General features: G+C 44.3%; 1 non-coding gene across 1 annotated transcript; it reads left to right on the top strand.

Annotated features, from left to right (window-relative positions):
• Nucleotides 1-9,537: 9,537 nt before the first annotated feature.
• Nucleotides 9,538-9,611, top strand: trnai-aau (transfer RNA isoleucine (anticodon AAU)). Its single transcript has one exon. It is a non-coding gene; the product is annotated as a tRNA-Ile (tRNA).
• The last annotated feature ends 5,209 nt before the right edge of the window (nucleotides 9,612-14,820 follow it).

The following is a 14,820-nucleotide window of genomic DNA, read 5'->3' as shown; positions in this document are numbered from 1 at the left end:
GGTTTTCAATAGTTTAAATAAGGAGAAACTGTTTCCAGTGGTAAAAGGGTCAGTAAGCAGAGGACACAGATATCAGGTGATTGGCAGAAGAACCAGAGATGACATGAGGAACCATTTTTACACAGTAATGTGTTGTGATAAAGAAAGAAAAGACTTGCATTTATATAGCACCTTTCAAGACCACTGGACATATCAAAGCACTTTGTAGACAATGAAATACTTTTGTAGTGTAATCAATGTTGTAATGTCAGAAATGCAGCAGCTAATACCCACAAACAGCAATGTGATAATGACCAACTGATCTGATTGAGAGGCCAATATTGATCACAACACCAGGGAGAATTGCTCTTCACTTGTTTGAAATTGCAGCATGGGATCTTTTACATTCACCCAAACATGCAGACCAGGTCTTGGTTTAACATCACACCTGAAAGGCAGCACCTTCAACACCCTCAGTGCTGCACTGGAGTGTCAGCTGTGAAATCTGAACCCAGAAGCTTGTGATTTCGAGGTGAGTGTGACCAACTGAGCCACAGCTTTTACCTGAGTCTCAATCCTTCTACCAACAGTTTCTCTCTATCGGGTCTGTCACGACCCCTCATGATTGTGAACACCTCTATCAAATCTCCTCTCTAAGGAGAAGAACTCCAGCTTCTCCAATCTAACCACATAACTGAAATCCTAACCACACGTTGCAGAAAGCAATTTTTCCTCAAGTTCCTTCTGGTTTTGTGAGTCTCTTTAAATCTGTAACCTTCGTTATGGACCGTTCAGCAGTTAGAAACAGTTCCTCAGTATTTACCCCACCTCAAACCTTCAAGGAAGCTCTGCAAAGTAACTGGAAATCAAGTTGTCAGAAGTGGGATTTAAACACATGCCTCCAGTGAAAGCTGCAACCTGAACAGAGAAGCTGAAACCGCTCAGTCACCTCAACTGTTCAGACCTTTTTGACCTCGTCATCACTTCTGTACTTTGAAAGGTTCACTCAGTTCAGGAACTTGTTCAATGTTGCTGGAATGCTCAGTGATTGGGATATTAACTCCCCCGGGTTTTCCTGAGCTTGTTCTCGGTGTATGGGGATGTTTGTCCTGGGCTGTGGAATCTTGCATCCCTGTAATGGACATTAACCCACTGATTGAATCTGTATTCACTGCTTTCCGCTGGTGCTGGGTAATTGCAGAGTGTGTGGCTGGAATGTTGCTGCTTGTCCCGGCCTCACTCACTCTGGGAAAGAGTGAATAATTGATGCGTCTGTTTCTGTATCTGAAATGTGACTTCCATCTGCTGTTATTAACCGAGGCAGCGCTGCAGAAGGATACGTTAATAATCTCTCACTAATCAACTGCAAACAGTCAGAATGTGTAACTTTGAGCAGCGCTTTCTGCACCGTCAGGGCTGGAAAGTTGAGGGAGGGAGAGACACTGTCAGTATCTGAGTGTATCCAGCACTGTACAGAGAAAGAGCCAATATACCGGGGCTGAGACACAGTGCATCTTTTCACATTTAATCACAATAATATTCGGAGTCAGGAACTGAAAAGGATGAAAAACCAAATAACAAGAGCAAAAGTAAGAAAACTAAGTAATTCTAGATTAGCTGATAAGCTTTCACTGTGTTACCTGGTAGTCTACTGTTTTATAATTAATGCTCTCTCCACTGTGGCCAGGGAATGATTTCTTCTCAAGGGCTGAATATTAACAAAACTTCTTGGAATTTAAAATCTTTCAAAATTAATTCCATGGAGCTAATGGGGAAAAGTCAAATAACTGCATCAATTATAGGAGAGCTGGTTGGTGATGACGTGGATGTGTCTGCAGTGTGCAGGACCAGACTGTTTCTATAGATTCACAATGAATGTTCCACCCTTTATTTATAACAGTAAAACTGATAGTGGACAATGGCTATTCTGGTTGCAGCAACCTGAAGATTTAACTCATTGACAGCCTGCTTTAGGGGAATCGAGAAAGAACAACACCCAGCTCTGTCAGTTAGTGTGCTTATTTATACACCACAATTTGTTGGTTCAAGCACTTAAAAGGATGAGGCTTTATTAACTTAAACTCTTCTCCATCTGCTGTATTACTCTTGCTGTTGATTCTTCAAAGATAAGGTTAATCAAGACTTTCTTTGTGAAATCCATGCTGACTGTGTTTTATTATATTTTCATTTTCATATGTATTTTCTACTTTTGGGGATTACAGGATATTATAATTTTTTATTGATTTTATTTTTATTTATTGCATTTATTGCCCATCCCTAATTCCCTCGAGAAGGTAGTGGTGAGCTGCCTTCTTGAACCGCTACAGTCGATGTGGTGCTGTTAGGAAGGGAGTTCCAGGATTTTGACCCAGCCACAGTGAAGGAACGGTGATATAGTTCCAATTCCAGGATGGTGTGTGGCTCAGAGGGGAACTTGCAGGTGGTGGTGTTCCCATGCATCTGCTGCCCTTGTCCTTCTAGGTGATAGAAGTCACGGGTTTGGAAGGTGCTGTGGAAGGAGGCTTGCTGCGTTGCTGCAGTGCATCTTGTGGATGGTACACGCTGTGTGTTGGTGATAGAGAGAGTGAATGAGGCGCCAATCAAGTGGGCTGCTTTGTCCTGGATGACGTTGAGCTTCTTAAGTGTTGTTGGAGCTGCACCCATCCAGGCAATGGAGAGTATTGCATCACACTCCTGACTTGTGCCTTGTAGATAGGGGACAGGCTTTGGGGAGTCAGGAGGTGAGTTACTTGCCGCAGGATTCCTAGTGTCTGACCTGCTCTTGTAGCCATGATATTTATATGGCTACTGCAGTTCAGTTTCTGGTCAATGGTAACCCCCAGGATGTTGATAGTGGGGGATTCAGCAATCGTAATGCTGTTGAATGTCAAGGGGAGATGGTTAGATTCTCTCTTGTTTCAGAAGGTCATTGCCTGGGACTTGCGTGACTCGAATGTGAAATATCCTTATTGTAGGGTATTGTATTGTACTGTACAGTGACTACACTTGGAAAGTCCTTCATTGGCTGTAAAAGGCTTTACAAAGTCCTGTGGTCGTGAACTGCATGTGTTGCTTTTTCCATTGTTATCAGTGTCATTTTGATCAAAAGATAGGTTTCGTGAGCACAAAGTTTAAATCAATGTTGATTCAAATAATGTAAAAGCATCTATATTCTTGCACGATATTTAATAATCACCATCTTCCTTTCCTTACAGAGTACAATGTTTTTGACCCTGAAATTGATTCCACAATCTCAGTCCCTCAGACAATTTCAGCCCAGTTCTGATGAAAGATCACAGATCTGAAACGTTAACTCTGTTTCTCTCTCCACAGATGCTGTCAGGCCTGCTGAGTATTTCCAGCATTTTCAAGAGTCTCGATTTAATGAATAGGAAACTTGTTTCAGATCAGATTGGGAGACAGTGTGAAACCACTCCATCGTACTCGTATCTGAGATTCTGAGGACAGGTGACTGTTAGTGGAAGACATCATTAATTAAATGTACCTAGCAACAGCTCAGACCAATTATTATTTTACAAGGTGGTGTGATGGCCATCCAGGGGTTAAAAGTAGGGATTTTGTCAGGTTTCAGTGTGCAGGAACACGAGAAGATCTCAGGGGTAAAGGCTCAGATCATCGACCAAGTTCTCCACCTGATGAGGGATCTAGACTGGACAAAGTGGACCGTGACACTCTGAGACCAAGTTCGACCAGTCCACACACCTGCTGGAGCTGTAAAGTTATATTCCCCAAGTTTGTTCAAGATAATTTTACTTCCAATTATTAAGTACTATTTTACTCTCAATAAAAGTACTGGACTTATTAATCAAGTATCCTGTTGCTTTAATTGGTTAAAGTCATGCCCAAAGAGATTGTCCACAATAGACTTTCCAGAACTGAAAGATAAGTCTGCAAGGATTGCTAATTTTACAGCCCAGTTTAAAAAGAGAGATAAACCCAGGAACTACAGACCAGATCGTCTAATGACAGTGGTGGGGAAACTTTTAGAGACAATTATCCAGGAGAAAATTAACTGGCACTTGGTAGAACATGGGCTAATAAATGACAGCCAGTACAGATTGGTTAACAGAAGATTGTGTATGAATTAATTAATGAATTAATTTCTTTGATGAAGTTTCACAGAGTGTTGACCAGGGTGGTGAGGTTGATGGTGTGTGTCTGCACTTCAAAATTGTGTTTGAAAAAGTACCATAAAATAGACTTGTGAACAAAATTTGAGCAGATGGGATTAAAGAGGCAGTGGCAGCGTGGATACAAAATTGGCTGAGAGACGGAAAGCATAAAGTAGGGTGATTCAGAATGGAGGGACTAACACAGTAATGTCACTGTTGTTGCAGTGTGTGCAGTGTCTGACCCTGAGCTGTCCAAGCGAGGGGGCGGTTTGTGATTTTCCTGTGGGGTGTATTATCATCAGGGTATCTCTCTGAGCTGTCACAGGGATGGGGCAGTGTGTGATATCCTTGTGCATGTCATGCAGGCCCACTGGCGTGTGGTTCCATCCTGATGCCAAAGGACAGAGCCCTATCTATGGGCAAAAAGTCTCACTTCCCTGTGGGTGTCTTGAGAGAGAAGAAGGCTTAGGGAGTAAACCTGGACAGTAAATCCGGAGTGGAGTCCCGTAGGCGGTTACCTGTTACTTATCAGGTAGTTTTCCAATAACTCCTCCAGCAGAGCTGGTCCCAAACAGTACTGTTTTTTTCCTTTCCTTTGGACAATACTAGCAATGCTGAGAGGGGGCCCTGATGCTCAGTGTCTCCATACTATTTGCCCAGGCCTGTGCCCTGGAGAGGACACTCCAGCTTCGTGGTTAAACATTAGCAAAACATGGGAAGAAACAGTTACCGATTATAAGCTCTCACTGAATTGGTGTAGAGTATGAGCACCAGGGGTTTTGACAGTGGGAGAGATCATCGCGTCTCATTGGATAACTACCACCTACTCCAAGCTGTGCAGCCCCCAGTCAGTTAGGTGCTGTCCTGCCACGACCTACTTGCTTCAATGGGTGCTTGCAGCTTAGAGAGATATCTCTCAACTGGCGGATTGATAATCTATGCACCAGGCAAGACAAACTCAACAAAGAAGACACCAGTGCTTCGCATCACAAGCTGGAATGTAAGGACCATGTGTCCTGACCTTAATGACAACCTTCTGCAGGTTGATGACACACACAAGACAGCTGTGATTGACAAGGAACTCACAAGGCTCAATGTGGACATTGCTGTGCTGCAAGAAACTAGACTCATTCAAAGTGGATCCCTCAAAGAGAAACACTACACCTTCTTCAGGCAGGGGAAAGCCCAAGAGGCAACTCGTGGGTTTCACAGCAAAAAACACGCTACTTGCAATGAGTGAACCCCCCACAGTTGGCTCAGAGAGACTTCTTATCCTTCACTTGTCAACAAGCGAGGGCCCAGTTAATCTCATGTGCATCTATGTCCCGACACTCACCTCCACCCCAGATGTCAAGGATCAATTCTTTGAGACACTTGACGCTGCCATCAGTAGAATTCCCAGCACCGAGGGACTGTATCTTCTCGGGGATTTCAACGCAAGCTTGGGTACTGACTACAGCTTGGCCAATGAGCATAGGGCACCAGGGGATTAGCAAGATGAACAAAAATGGACAGAGGTTTCTGGAGCTATGCTGTCACCATGGACTCTGTGTGACGAACAGCTACTTCCAGGTCAAGCTGTGCCACAAGGTGTCCTGGAGACGTCCGAGATCACGCCACTGGCACCAGCTAGACCTTATCATCACTAGACGTACCACCCTCAGCAGTATCCTCATCACACGCAGCTATCACAGCGCTGACTGTGACACTGACCACTCCCTGGTGTGTAACAAGGTCAGGCTTCAGCCAAGAAAGCTTCATCCATCCAAGAAGAAAGGTCGTTCTCGGATCAACACTAGCAGAACCACTGACCCAGAAAGGACCCAGGAGTTCCTCAACATCCTCGATCAGGCTCTTTCAGAAAACACCCAAGGCCTCAGTGCGTTGTCAAAGTGGAATCATCTGCACGCCACCATCTATAACTCTGCACTCGCTGTGTATGGGAAAAGAGATGGGAGGAATGCGGACTGGTTTGAGGTTTATTGGACTGAAATGGAGTCAGTTACTGTAACTAAGAAGAGAGCCCTCATGAACTACAAACAAGTCCCCAGCAAACAAACTCTAGATGCTCTCAGAGCTGCCAGAAACAAGTCTCTGCAGACTGCTCGGCACTGCACCAATCAATACTGGTTAAAACTCTGCAACAGCATACAATCTGCCGCTGAATCTGGGGGATGCTAGAGGGACATATGAAGGAATTCAACACACCAAGGTTCCTTTGACAGTACCTTCCATACCCGCAACCTCTACCAACTAGAAGGACAAGGGCAGCAAATTCATGGGAACACCACCACCTGCAAGTTCCCCTCCAAGCCACACACTATCGTGACTTGGAACGATATCACCTTTCCTTCACTGTTGCTGGGTCAAAATCCTGGAACTCCCTTCCTAACAGCACTGTGGGTGTACCTACCTCACACAGACTGCAGCGGTTCAAGAAGGCAGCTCACCACCACATTCTCAAGGGAAATGAGGGATGGGCAATAAATGCTGGCTTAGCCAGTGATGACCACGTCACATGAATGAATTTAAAAAAAATTATGAAAGCAACGGGCCCAGCAGTATCTAAATCAGCACCTTTGAAGACAAAGACAGGGACGATCATCACTGAACCTAACAAGCAGATGGAAAGGTGAGTGGAGCATTACCTTGAACTCTACATAACGGAGAACATTGTCATTGAAGTAGCTCTCAGCATCATTACAGACTTCCCTGTCATGGAGGAGTTGGACAGTGACCCCACCATAGTGGAGCTCAACAAGGCCATTGACCGTCTTGCCAGTGGTAAAGCCCTGGGAAATGATGGTATTCCACCTGGAATCATCAAAAGTGGAAAAGCAGCTCTGCTGCAGCATCTCCATGAACTTCTGTGTCTCTGTTGGAAGGGGAGATCTGCGCCTCTAAACATGTGTGATGCAAACATTGTCACCTTGAACAACAAAAAGGGGGAATCGCAGTGACTGCAGCAATTAGCGAGGCATCTGCTTGCTAAGTATTGAGGGGAAGGTCTTTGCTCACATTGCTCTGACCAGATTGCAGACCCTGACATCACACATCTATCCTGAGTCTCAGTGCAGGTTCAGAGCTGGTAGATCGACAGTCGACATGATTTTCTCACTTCGGCAGTTACAGGAGAAGTACTGTGAACAGTACAGACCACTCTACATTGTCTTTCTAGACATCACCAAGGCCTTCGATCTTGTTAGCAGAGACAGACTCTTCAAACTGCTGTGGAAACTAGGCTGCCCTCCTGATCTCTTGGGCGTCATCTCTTCTTTCCACGAGAACATGCACAGTTCCGTCAGTTGAAATGGAGCAACATCAGACACTTTCACGATCAGCAGTGGGATAAAACAGGGCTGTGTCCTGGTGACAACTCTCTTCAGAACGTAGGAGGAGGCAGTTTAACCTGTCGAGCCTGATCTGTCATTCAATTAAATCCTTGCTGATCATCTACCTCAACACCACTTTCCCGCGCTCTCCCCATATCCCTTGATTTCATGAGTATCAAGATTTCTATCAATTTCTGTCCTGAACATGCTCAATGATTGAACTTTCACAAACCCCTGAGGTAGAGAATTCCAAAGATTCACCACCCTCTGAGTGAAGAAATTCCACCCTATCTCAGTTTTAAATGGCCTTTTAATTGAAACTTTAAGGAATACAAGCCCAGTTTCCTCAGAAGACAATCCCACCATCCCAGGGATTAGTCTGGTGACCCTCCGTTGCACTCCCTCTGTAGCAAGTATATCCTTCCTTAGATAAGGAAACCAAAACTGTACACAATACTCCAGCACGATCTCACCAAGGCTCTATACAATTGCAGCAAGACATCTTTATTCCTGTACTCATGACCCCTCGTGTTAAGGCCAACATACCATTTGCCTTCCTAATTGATTGTTGCACCTGCATGCGAGCTTTTAGTGTCTCATGAACAAGGACACCCAGGTCCCTTTGGACATCAACACTTCCCAACCTCTCACCATTTAAGAAATATTCTGTCTTTCTGTTTATTCTACCAAAGTGAATAACTTCACACTTATTCACATTATATTCCATCTGTCATTTCATTCACTTATCCTGTCCAAGTCCCCTGGAAGCCTCCTTGTAACCTCCTCACAGCTCACATCCTTTACAATTGGCATATTCTTCTCCATGCTGCTATTTTAAACTTTCAGTGACTCAGATGGGGGTGTCCACCTGCATAACAGAGCTGATGACAAGCTGTTCATCTTGGCAAGACCGCGGGCCAAGACCAAAATGAGTCAGTTCTTGGTCTGTGAGTTGCTGTTTGCTGATGACGCTGTGCTGACATCCCATAATGAAGTTCATTAACAGCAGCTTGTATATCGGTTCTCCCTGGCCTGCAAGGAGTTTGGACTGACGATCAGCATCAGGAAGATCAAAGTTATGGGCGAGGACGTAGAGACTCCACCTTCCATCAACATCGACAGGCTCACTTTGGAGGTTGTCAACAGCTTCACATACCTTGGATCAACAATCACCAGCAATCTGTCCCTTGATACTGAAATCAGCACCAGGATTGTCAATGCTGCAGCTGTCATGTCAAAGTTGAGAAGACGAGTGTGAACCGACAGCAAACTGATCGAAAATACAAAAGCACACGTGTAACAGGCTTGTGTTCTCAGCACCCTCCTTTATAGTAGAGAAGCATCAACAACTTATGCAAGCCAAGAAAAACAGCTGAACAGCTTCCACCTCCGCTGTCTCAGATGGATATTGGGCGTTTCCTGGCAGGACAGAGTGCCGAATGCAGAAGTACACCAGCGTGCAGGGATCCGCAGCATGTTTGCCCTCTTGAGTCAGCAGTGACTCTGTTGACTGGGTCATGTGGACTGAATGGATGACGGTCGCTTTGCCAAAGACACGCTCTTTGGTGAGCTTGCTATCAGCACGAGACCAACAGGTCACCTACGTCTGTGATACAAGGACATCTGCAAAGCGAGATCTCAAGCTGACTGGGATTGGAGCCGATGCATGGGAAGTCCTTCCTGCTGACTGGAATTCCTGGAGAAAGGCATTCAGGAAGACCATGGGAAAAGCAGAGGACAAAAGAAATGACCAGATGGTGGGAAAGAGAGCTCAGAGGAAGGAAAAATTATCAGTCGACCTCGGGCCAATGATATTCATCTGTACCAGCTGCGGAAGGGATTGTCACTCACGAGTCATCCTCTACAGCCACAACAAACGATGTTTCACACAGAAGTGACGTACACCCCGGGTGTAGCCCATCGTCTTCCGAGACAGACGGTTGCCTATTACAATTACAACTACAGCTACAACTACAAGAGCGAGTCAGAGGCTGGGAACACTGCCGTGACGAACTCAGCTCTTGACTCGCCAAAGCCTGCCCACTATCTGCAAGGCCTTCCTCTGATTTCAATTGCACATGCATTTGTGATCTGGCTCTGTAGCTTAGTTGGTTAAAGCACCTGTCTAATAAACAGGAGATCCTGGGTTCAACTCGCGGCAGAACCTTATTTCACAGTCACAACATGCTTGAAAAGTTTCATTATCAATATTGACATCTGTGTCTTGTGAACTTTAATTCAAAATACTTGATGAAGTTCAATCACATAAAAAAACAGCCTTTGTGAAGGATATGAGTTTGGAATGGCTGTTCCTCCTTGTCCAGAATTTCAGTGCTGATACATCAAAGGTAACTTCTTTGACATAAATTTGTTCACAGTTACATTCAACCTGGAAAACAGCTTGATATTAATCTCACTGAAGGAGAGTGTTTGTGTCATTATGTGTTGCTTTTTACCGAGACTGGGACATGACGCAAGTGGGAGGGTTTATCTGAGGTTGGGAATATTTGTCAGTCAGGAACAAGAAAAATCAAAGGAACCAAATAAGAAAACCTATGTCTCATGTGGTTACCGAGAAACGGTGCGAAGATATTAAACTTTGTTGTATTTAATACAACTGTGTGAACTTTGATCTTTGTGGCCTTTTATAAACCGTATTTGAAGGGTCTCAGTAAAAATGTTCAGTGTTGATGAGAGTGGGGTCTGGGTGAGCAGCTGCTTAATGTGACGGGGTCAGGACTGGATGCAGGAAGTTCTCTGACAGTCTCTCTCTGATGGGTTGAGTTGATTTTCAACTGGCAGCTGTTGCTGTTTTGATAATTCAAGTTCCCTCCACTGATTTTTTTGGACAGACAGTGCAGTATGAGGATGTAAAGGGTTAATGCTGAAGACAGTGGGATTAACCCCTCCCACAATCAGAGTGATGATGTAACAATCACATGAGATGAGGTTTGGGAGGAGAGAGCAGCACCAAGGATGCTAGTTTCGGAGGCTTGATGAGTGTGTCTTTAGTATTGTGTAAATTAGAAAAGAGTTCTTAGTTCTTTCAGCAGGAAATGTGTCCAGAAAATATCACGAAACTCACAATTTTATTATTCAGGAGTTGGAACACAGGGATATTAACTCCAAGTGACAGTAGTGGTTTCATTTAACAAAAGAAAAGGAGAGAATAATATTGCTCATTGATTGAAATCCCCCAGTGAGGAGACAGTTAAACAGGTGATCTGTTGGGGCATCCTTCGATCCAAGGATTCGGCAGCATTTAATCTCCCTTTTTGGTGAAACTCTCTGTTTTTTGCATCTTTTTTTAATCCAGCTTTGATGGACCAGTGAAAAAACTGGAAAAAAGTGAACAGATCCATCCTTTCCTTTCTTCCTTCTTCCCATCAGTTTCTCTTTTCTGTCCCAATTTAATCTGCTGTTTTATCCATTCCAATCATAATTCAACATTCCAATCAAATCTATTTGTTATTCCACAGTGTCTCTCCATGTGTTTTATTCTGTTGTGTTCTCTCACAGTCTGTTTGATGATCAATTTTACATCTCACTCTCTGTTCTGGTGAAGATCAGAAGCAGTGTTATCTGTTTGCAACACCCGACAAGTCGGCCTGAGGCTGTGTCTCATCGATAATGTGGAGTTAGGAACATAGGAACATAGGAGCAGGAGTCGGCCATTCAGCCCATCGAGCCTGCCCCACCATTCAATATGATCATGGCTGATCATCCACTTCAATGCCCTTTTCCCCACACTTTCCTCATATTCCCTTATGTCATTTGTATTTAGAAATCTATCAATCTCTGCTTTAAACATACTCAATGACTGAGCTTCCACAGCCCTCTGGGGTACAGAATTCCAAAGATTCACAACCCTCTGAGGAACAACATTTCTCCTCATCTCTGTCCTAAGTGGCTTGCCCCTTATTTTGAAATTGCGTCCCCTGGTTCTCGACTCCCCAACCAGGGGAAACATCTTAGCTGCATCTACCCTGACTGTCCTTTAAATATTTTGTAGGTTTCAATGAGATCACCTCTCATTCTTCAAAACTCTACATAATAGACCCCCAGTTTCCCCAATCTCTCTACATAGGACAGTCGCACCATCCCAGGAACAAGTCTGATGAACCTTCTTTGCACTCTATCTATGGCAATAATATCCTTCCTAAGGCAAGGGGACCAAAACTGCACAGAGTACACCAAGTGCAGTCTAACCAAGGTTCTATACAATTGAAGCAAGAATTCACTACTCCTGTACTCAAATCCTCTTGCGATAAAGGCTAACATACTATTAGCCTTCCTAATTGCTTGCTGCACCTGCATGTTAGCTGTCAGTGACTTATTGACATGGACACCCAGGTCTCCCTTATACTCTATACCTCAGTTAATAAAGGAAAGGACCTGCTGAACCACCTTATTGACCTGTACTGCTACTTCAGGGATCTGTGGACATTCACTCCAACGTCCCTCACTTCCTCTACACCATTCAGTGTTCTCCCATTAATTGTGTATTCCTTTGCCTTTTTTGACGCCTGCTCTCGCTGTTCCCTGCTCTCCGAGTGAACTCTTGCTCCCTCTCTCTCCTGGGCTCTTTATGCTCCACTCTGCTCTCACTGTTTCCCGCTCTCTTAATGTATCAATATTTGTTTGCCTTGTGTTTAATTTAAAATATGGATTAACTGTATTTTACAGTTGTCGGTTTTATTTGGTAATCCTGTGCAAGTTGTGGATTGGTATTCAATATTCAGCTCTGTGAAAACGATTGTGAATGAAAATATAACTTTCAATCTTATACATGGGCTGGTCTGCAAGCTCCAAGTCCTTCATTTTGTAGTAATGGAATTGATACTGTATCTTTCAGTCTTAATCTCTGTGGGATTTTTGAACTGGCATGGAATGCATAACTTGGTCTAACGTTCTGATGTACATTATTGGGATTCATAGGATCATAGGAAATAGGGGCATTAGGCCATTCAGCCCATCGAGCCTGCTCCAACATTCAAACAGATCGTGACTGATCATCCACCTCCACGCCATTTTTCTCTGCCATCTCCATATCCCTTGATCTTGTTAGTATTTAGAAATCTATCGATTTATGTCTTGAATATGTTCAATGATTGATCTTCCACAGCCCTTTGGGATAAAGAATTCCACAGATTTCTCACCCTCTGAGTAAAGAAATTCCTGCTCATCTCAGTCTGCCCTTATTCTGAGACTGTGTCCCCTTGTTCTGGACTCACAAGACAGAGGAAACATCCTTTCCATATCTACCCTGTGACACCCTGTAAGAACTTTGCCTGTTTCAATGAGATCACTTCTCATTCTTCAAAACTCTAGAGAATTTAGGCCCAGTTTCTGCAGTCTCTCATCATAAGACAATCCCACCATCCGAGGGGATGAGACCGGTGAATCTCTGTTGCACTCCCTCTGTGACAAGTCTATCCTTCCTTAGATAAGGAAACCAAAATTGTACAGAATACTCCAGGTGCGGTCTCATCTAGACTTCATACATCTTTACTCATGTACTCAAATACGCTTTCAATGAAGCCAACATACCATTTGCCTTCCTAATTGCTTGCTGCACCTGCATACGAGCTTTTAGTGTCTCATGAACAAGGACACCCAGGTGCCTTTGGACATCGACACTTCCCAGCCTCTCACCATTTAAGAAATACTCTGTCTTTCTGTTTATTCTACCAAAGTGGAGAACTTCACACTTATTCACATTATATTCCATCTGCCATGTTCTTGCCCATTCATTTAACCTGTCCAAATCCCCTTGAAGCCTCCTTGCATTCATTCTGTACCTTTCAATTCTGTAAATGTTGTCTGTTCTATTTCAGATTTTATATTTAAAATGTCACCATGGTGACAGAGTTTATTTAGATCTGATAGTGAGTTTGTTTTTGGACTGTGATTGATGTATCAACCTGTCAGCTGTACTGAATTGGAGTGAAATAGAAACAACATCTGTCTCTCCTGCTGTTGTTTGACTGTTGGATTGAAAATGTGTCTCTCTTGACTTTGGGATCAGTGTCTGTCTGACTACTTATTTTGTTTGCTCCAGTGGAACTGATGAACTGGCAGTATCTCTGTGCTTTGGGAGTGATCCTGTACCGACTGTGCATTGGAACGAGATCACTGCATTTTTCCTTGTGTCCAAGAATCACCACATCCAGTCAGGTTCCTTCATGTATTTTCCTGCAGGAATGAAAGAACTGGTGAGGTAGAAGATACAAAAGCGATCAATGTAATCGTCCCAATAATAATCATTATGAACAATCGCGAAATGAAAACCAGGAACACAAACAGTGTCAGTGTCTGACTCCACTGCAGTACTGCAGCATTCAGCTTCTGTTTACCAGGTGTTTGCAGTGGTTTTACAACAAGTTTGTGACATTCAGAAACAACACAAGTCCTGCACTGCTCAATGACTGGGACTGTCCGATAAAGCAGTGACCTTTACACAGTCACATTTCTATTTCAACAGAAAACAAGCAGCCACTATTTAAAATGTGCCTTTCACACTTCTCACCTGGTGTCTGCAATAAATGCTCTTTGTCTAACTGTCCACATCGTTATTTTGCGGCTATTTTTCCCCCACTGTTCACAATCCAACAAACAGTGAGAGACTGGAACTAAAGCAGGAACATTCCCTCTCCTTTGGGTGGTGAAATTGTCAGTGATTTTCAATAGTGATTTCTTCCCATTGTGTCTCCCTGAGCCTGTACAGACACTGTCCGAGAATGAACTCTCCCTTCCCCGTGTCCCCGGCTCACTCCATGTTCCGGGAGCAGCTCCTGCTCCACAGTGTCTGTTACAAACACTCCCCGACTCCCCCTCAACTTCCCACCACTCAATGCTAATCTCTGAGCACATCTGCGGACACGCTCCCAAAGCAGTGGCTGCTGGAAGCAGATGCTGTTTGTTCCCTTCCCCCGGGCCCGGGAAGTCTCCATTAGCAGCTGATTTAAAGCATCTTCCCCTGAATGAGTCAATGGCCTCACAGACTGGGTTGGGGTTAGGCTGCGCATGCGCTCCACTCCTCATTGTGACGACGCACTGGGGGCGTGGCTACATCGCGCGTGCGCAGATCTTTGCAGCAATTCAGCATTCAAACATCAATGGGAACTTTCCCCATTTCACCCTCATCAAAGTCCCAAAGAACGTGAAGAGGGGCTTGGACTGGAGGGAGGGAGGGGCGGGGTAGGGGGAACCTAGAACCCAGAAAGCTGCCCACTTGCCCCATTTAGATGCTCAATTTGCGGTCATTCCCTGCAGGGGGTTTGTTATTATTGAGCCCCTCCTGGTAAAACAATCCGATAGAAAGAGGGGGGAAAGGAGGGAGCCGGTGTGTTTGCTGGGGCCTTGCAGAATTCATT

Source organism: Heterodontus francisci, unplaced genomic scaffold (genome assembly GCF_036365525.1).
Source record: "Heterodontus francisci isolate sHetFra1 unplaced genomic scaffold, sHetFra1.hap1 HAP1_SCAFFOLD_618, whole genome shotgun sequence".
Classification (NCBI taxonomy): domain Eukaryota; kingdom Metazoa; phylum Chordata; class Chondrichthyes; order Heterodontiformes; family Heterodontidae; genus Heterodontus; species Heterodontus francisci.
The sequence above is the reverse complement of the archived record's forward strand: the minus strand, read 5'-3'. Positions and strand labels throughout refer to the sequence as shown.